The following is a 6,992-nucleotide window of genomic DNA, read 5'->3' on the forward strand; positions in this document are numbered from 1 at the left end:
AACTGAATGTCAACTCCTACTTGCACATCTGGCATATTAAGCATATGGATTTTTGTAATCAATGGCCCAGAATATAGGCACTTCAGGCAGTTTTCAGGAAATTCAATCTTTAATTGTCTTTGATCACTTGCTATACATTGTTTGGATATATCTAATATTTAGGAAAGGCAGTATAACCAACATGTTAATATTCTCTTCCTTTAGGATCTACAAGTTACTACATTATTTTAATATTTGAAAATAATGCTCTTCAGCTCTATAGTCTTAGATATTTACTGAAAGCATTTTACTAGCTTAACCTATATTGTTATGCCTCCCTTTATATAGAAACCATAGAATAAAAGTCCATTAAAGACTATTTTTAGAGATTAAGACAAGATGATAGAACTGAGTTGTCCAACTCCTGATCAACATAATCCACAAGATATGGCCCAAAAGTAAAAATCTATAAATAGTAAATAGGTTTTTGTTCATGGAAATGGTTATGGACATGGGTATTATGGATATGAAGAAAGAAATAGAGGTAAGAACAGAACTAGAGAGATATGCTCAATTATGACATTGAGGGAAATAGGAAGACATGCTGTTGGTAAGACATTTTACAGAATTTCATCAAAGATTGAGAGAAAATGAGATTGAACTATTAGAGGAAAAATCTACCAAAATACCGACAAGAACATTTCTGCTAAAGTCAAGTTGGTTCTGTGAATGTTTCTTTCTTGAGGCAACAGAAGCATAGAGCAGAATCTTTGTCAGTCAGAGCCAATGTTTGAGAAAACCTAGGTAAGGCCCTGGGGAACCGGACAGTTTTCTATCTACAGCTCCTCACAGTAGATTGTAGTGCTTTATCTTATCCCCAAGCTAAAGCACTGAGTTTTAGTACTCAGAGCAGGGAGGAACAGAGGTGCTCAAGGGAGTTACTGACATCTGGAAGGAAGAAGAGAAGTGTGGTAAACTATAGCCACACTTGTCCCAATGGTATAGCCTGCTCCTCCCACACAACTGCCCAAAATTAAACTCTTGAATAGGCATTAGTATCCATCAGTAGATAAAGAGAGACTCACAAACATAACACTAATGCAAGCATGAGAGCAGACACGGAAAAACCACCAGCTATTCGAATTCCATTAAACAACAGAAAAGAGAAACATCAAATCAAAGAACTAACAACTGAGAAAAGAGAATTAATAGCACAAACTTTAAAAATATACTGTTCATCATAGAAATAAAAAGATATACTATTCATACAAAGCCATCAGTTGCCTTTGATAGTAAGTGATTCTCAACATTTTAAACATACTGAAATTTGTAAACAGCAGAATGGAAACAACATAAGAAGGGGTGGAGAATAATGTGTGGAGAGTCAAAGAATTTTCCCTTAATAATCATTAAAAGAGAGAAAGATGAAAAATCATTCAATAAAAAATAAAGAAACGATAAGACTGTGGCTCAAAAAACAACAGCTAGTAACATAGTCCTTAGGAGATGAGAGAAAATGGTGGGGATGGATGAGGATGAGATTATTAGGAAAGAGGAAGAGGAGGGTTTATGGGGACAAAAGATGTAGGGGATGGTAAGATTAGGTAGGAGGAAAGATGAATATAATCAAAGAACAATGCATACATTTTTGGATCTCCATTCACTGTAAAACCCCTTAATTTGTATAAGTAATATGTATTAATAAAAAAATGAAATTTTTAAATAAAAAATGGATAGGGTATGTGAACAATGTAAGAATGCCCCAAAATAGCTATTAGTAAAGATGACAAACTTCACTTGTAATTAAGATTATCCAAAATTTAAATAGGGATATTATCTATTTCCATCAGATTGGTAAAATGTAAAAGTGTGCATAAGAAAACAAATGTAAATGACCTAAATGTTCAAGAAGTGAAGAGCTATTAAGTAAATTAAAATATATCTATACCACAAAATAGAGTATTTTGTAATCCTAAAATGAAAGTTGTTTGTCTCTTAGGACTGACATGGTAAAAAAAAATCTCTAAAAAATAATGGTTAAAGCAAAAATCAATTTTAGAAAACAGAATAACCTTATTTATGTTAAGAAGACAAACAGTTATGTGCATGTATGTGTGCATATAAATAAAGGATTATACAGAAACTAACTGATAAGAGTAGTTACTTAAGAAGAAAGGAGTAGAGTAGGGTGAATGGGTTAGAACTATAAAAAATAGCATTTTTTTTAACTTAGAAAACTCCATTTATTGACCTTGAAACCCAACAAGTTTATGAGCTCCACACAAGTGTTTTAGGGGACCCTGACTTTGTAAGCACTGTTATGTTCACTGAAGTCAACTCACTTCTGTGTCTATATCCTCTGTATCTGTTGTCTGAGAAGCTAAGAGAAGTTCATGTGCCTATTTTCTTCGCATCTCTTTGCATCTCTCAGCATTTGTGATCATCACCAGATGCAGAGGGAAAAAGTCAGAAAGACTCAGAAGCTTCTCCATGGGCTTAGAGAGGTGGATCCCACAGCCAATTCAATGCCAGATTCTGTCCAGGTTGAGAGCAAGGAGTTTTTCTCCATGACTGTGGGGCAGTGGATCATGGGAGCCCACCCACTCCATGAAATGGCCATCCCTGGTGTAATGTAATATAAAGCTGCTCCCCCGCCCCTTATGCTGCATTAATTTCCCTGCCTCCCAACTACTTGTCAGTCTGTGAACATCCTAGCTAGCTATTGGTTCATCAGTCAGCTTGCAAGTATCCTTCTCCATTATTGGTCCCTGTTAGCCCAGCGGAATTCAACTGCTTAAGGATAGCTCCCCCACCATCTTTTCTCATGCTTTCTCTCTCCTACTCACTTGCTTTCTCTCTCCTCTTCACTTTTCACACTTTCTCTTGCGCTTTTCCTCTCATTTTCTCTCTTACCCTGTAGGGAAACACTCTGTTTGCTTAGTAAACCCTCTTATGTGATTTCCCATTTCTGGCGTGATTTTCACGGGTTTCTTACACCTGGGACATTCGTTGTGAGCAGCCACAATGAAGTAAAAGGGCCGACTGGTGCAGCCACCCAGAGCAAGGTGGATGGTTAAATGGCTCCCACAGTAGGCCTTGCAGTGGAGGGTAGCATTTATAAACTCTTTGGTTTTTGTCATAGCCTTAATCGCCTCATCTGTGAAAATGAGATGAGGGTTTCTGAGAGAATTAAGTGGGGGAATTTTTGAGAAGAGGATCAACTGTAAGGCCATGTGGTTAATCCAGGTTCTGGAGGCCTCCAGTACACCTAGGAGAGCACTGCTTCCGCTGGTCCTGGACATCCCAGCTCCCACCACTGCCCGGAAGGTCCTGTAGTCCACCAAGACTCACTGAGGTGGATCATCGTGCGGCCCACAAGGGGCTCCTTTGATCGTCCCACTGTTGGTCGCAATAACTTTTTATTATATATCTAGTGTTATTTGAACCTTCTCAGAGAAGAATGTGTGCATTTATTCATGAACTCTGTAATTATACAAGGATGCTGATCTTATGTAAAACTATTTAGAGACCAAGATATCAAAACTCTTTTCCCTTATTCATTTAACAAACATTTACTGGTCACCTGTTATATTCAGACTCTGTGATGGCTGACACATAAGCAGTGCAAAAAATGAGGCAGTTCCTGCTGTCCAATGGAAGGGAAAATTTAGATGCTATTTGCCCTAAAACAAGTTTACTAGATTAGGGCCTGATAGAAATTAACGCTGGCGCCAGTCATAGACAGAAATATGAGAATGAGATTGTGAGATAATAGATAAAGTTGATGGTGGCATTATCCCAATGCAAATGTTGAGTAAAAATAGCCTTTCTTCTTCCAACAAATTCATTCTCATACCTATATGTGCACACAAAGATGCAGTGCTGAAAAGCTCCATCTTGATTTTTCTTTGTTTTTTACTCAAATGATCCCAAATCAAAAGATCAAGGAAATAGAATTAATGTCATCTAACTTTTAATTTTTAACAAAACATTACTCACATAAAAATATATATTTTTTACTGAAATTGTTTTGATCTTCCCCAAACTTGTTTCCCCCTTTAAAAATTCACATACTTGATCACTGTGTTCCTTGTCATTTGGAGAGAAGCAATATGTAAGTTTAAGTGTCATTTGACAATTCATCCTTGGCTCTTAGATATGCAGTCCTTAGGTCTGAGGAATGTATACAGTTACATTGGTAAGACTCCAGAGTACTTAATTTATGGCAGTAGGGGCAGCAAAAGCCACGGAGAATACAAGTGAAAAATTAGGAAATAACAGAGTGGAATGCATACCTTTGTTTAGTACCTAAGGCTCTTGTGTTGAAGTTACATGATCTTGTATTTATACACTATTTGGGTTTAAAGTTGGTATATTATAATGAATAATTTAATAAAGCTACAGCCTAAATGCAAAAGAGAAAAAAAAAAAAGAACATAATTACAACCTTGTGAAATGCCTTCCACAACAGCAAGAAGTCTTAAGGGCAAGTGGATTTAATAGATTCAATGACTAGCATATCATAATAATTCAAATTTGATTTTCTTTCTTCTGCCTTTCCAACCTCAAAAATATTGCTTATTGTTTCATTAAGTATTATAAATGGTGATTTCTGATGGTAGAATATATGAAATTGAGTTTAGCAATCATTTTTACTCCTAATTTTGTATATCCCCTCATACTTTTCTCCAAATTAAGATTTTTTTTTAGTATCAAGAAATGACTGTAAAAAAACACTAAAAAGCAAAAATTATAAGTTTAATATAACTATATATATAATAATTAACTGGCATGGTCCAAATGTGCATTTTAGGTGGTTAATTTTGTTAACTATGTAATAAAACCCTGTTTGTTTCAACCCAGATTTAAGATCTTTTAAAAGTGTGTCCATTCATCTTTCTTTTTTTTTTTTATTATTGTATACAAATGGGATACATGTTGTTTCTCTATTTGTACATACAGTCAAGGCATACCATTTGTGTAATCATACGTTTACATAGGGCAATGATGTTTGATTATTTTTTTCCCTTCCCCCCCACCCCTCCCACCCCTCTTTTCCTTCTATACAGTCCTTCTTTCCTTCATTCTTACCGCTCTCCTTTGACCAATATGAGAAAACAAGGGAAGAAAATGTCCCAAACAAACCTAGATACTACATCAATAAAACCCAATGACTGCACAGCAGAAGAAATCATCTTTCTTTCTTAATAGGTAGAATTAAGTTTCTTGCCAATTGATAGTAATAGTCCCTAAATTTGCCATGATTAGGAAAACCACAGTTGACATGATATGGATTCATTTCAAAAGTAGATTAGGATTAAAATTTTAAGATGCACATACAATGTATATGGATGCATTTTATTTATTTATTTTTTATTGTAAACAAATGGGATACATGCTGTTTCTCTGTTTGTACATGGCGTAAAGGCATACCATTTGTGTAATCATAAATTTACATAGGGTAATGTTGTTTGATTCATTCTGCCATTTTTTCCCTTCCCCCCTTCCCCTCCCACCCTTCCCCTCCATCTATACAGTCCTTCCTTCCTCCATTCCTGCCCCCCTCCCTAAACCCAACTCCAACCCCAACACTAACCCTTCCCACCCCCCATTATGTGTCATCATCCACTTATTAGCGATATCATTCTTCCTTTGGTTTTTTGAGATTGGCTTATCTCACTTAGCATGATATTCTCCAGTTTCATCCATTTGCCTGCAAATGCCATAATTTTATCGTTCTTTATGGCTGAGTAATATTCCATTGTATATATATATACCACATTTTCTTTATCCATTCATCAATTGAAGGACATCTAGGTTGGTTCCACAATCTGGCTATTGTGAACTGAGCAGCTATGAACATTGATGTGGCTGTATCTCTGTAATATGCTGATTTTAAGTCCTTTGGGTATAGGCCAAGGAGTGGGATAGCTGGGTCAAATGGTGTTTCCATTCCAAGTTTTCTAAGGAATCTCCACACTGCTTTCCAGAGTGGCTGCACTAATTTGCAGCCCCACCAGCAATGTAAAAGTGTACCTTTCTCCCCACATCCTCGCCAACACCTGTTGTTGCTTGTATTCTTGATTAGAATGGATGCATTTTAAAAAGAAAAGAAATTTGTGAAAGCAAAAGTAACCAAAAAAATAGAATTGTCAGAGCTTTTCTCATCAATTGCTTTCTGATATAATTCAAGAAATACTACTAAATGTAGATTCTCTTCTGGAAACTATAGGCCTTTTAAATTTATTCCAATGAGCATGTACTGACTTGAAAATTGAGATCTTTTGCACATCTCAGTCTCCCTTGTTCCATTTTCTCAAGTTGCAGCAACATGTTTCCTAACCATGTCACTTTTTCACAGATTATCAAACCACCCAAGTATGCACAATCTATGCTTGCTCTTTAAAATTTATTTTTGTGTTTGACCTGTAATTGTATTATAGGTCCATGCAGATGGGAGCTCAACTTTAAGAGTTCATTTTTCACTGTCCTGGAGTCATCTGGAAGTGCTCAGAGGGTCATCTGGATCTAGTGGCTCCTCCATTCACATGAACACACACTGACGTTGCCATATCTTCATTCTCTGTCTGTCAACATGCTTCCTTGCTCCAGAGCTTGCAATGTCTCCAGGTACCACTCTACATCCTTGGAAGATCTTCATCTTGCATTGTCGAATCTGCTTCTTTTATTTATTTATTTATTTTGATTCACTGTACACAAATGGGGTACAACTATTGTTTCTCTGGTTGTGCACAAAGTAGAGTCGCACCATTTGTGTAATCATACATGTTCATAGGGTAATGATGTTTGTCTCATTCTGTTATTCTTCCTTCCCCCACCCCTCCTCACCCCTCTTTTTCTCCTATACAATCCATCCTTCCTCCACTCTTGCCTCTTTCCCATCCCCCCTTATGTATCACAATCTGCTTCTCAGAGAGATCATTTGGCCTTCGGTTTTTTGGGATTGGCTTATCTGACTTAGCATGATATTCTCCAACTGCATCCATTTACCT

At 36.5% G+C, this 6,992-nt stretch overlaps 1 pseudogene; it reads right to left on the reverse strand.

Moving 5' to 3' along the window:
* Positions 1–2,312: 2,312 nt before the first annotated feature.
* Positions 2,313–3,281, reverse strand: LOC124989285 (28S ribosomal protein S16, mitochondrial-like; annotated as a pseudogene).
* Between the last annotated feature and the right edge of the window lie 3,711 nt (positions 3,282–6,992).

This window comes from Sciurus carolinensis, chromosome 7 (genome assembly GCF_902686445.1).
Source record: "Sciurus carolinensis chromosome 7, mSciCar1.2, whole genome shotgun sequence".
NCBI classification, from domain to species: domain Eukaryota; kingdom Metazoa; phylum Chordata; class Mammalia; order Rodentia; family Sciuridae; genus Sciurus; species Sciurus carolinensis.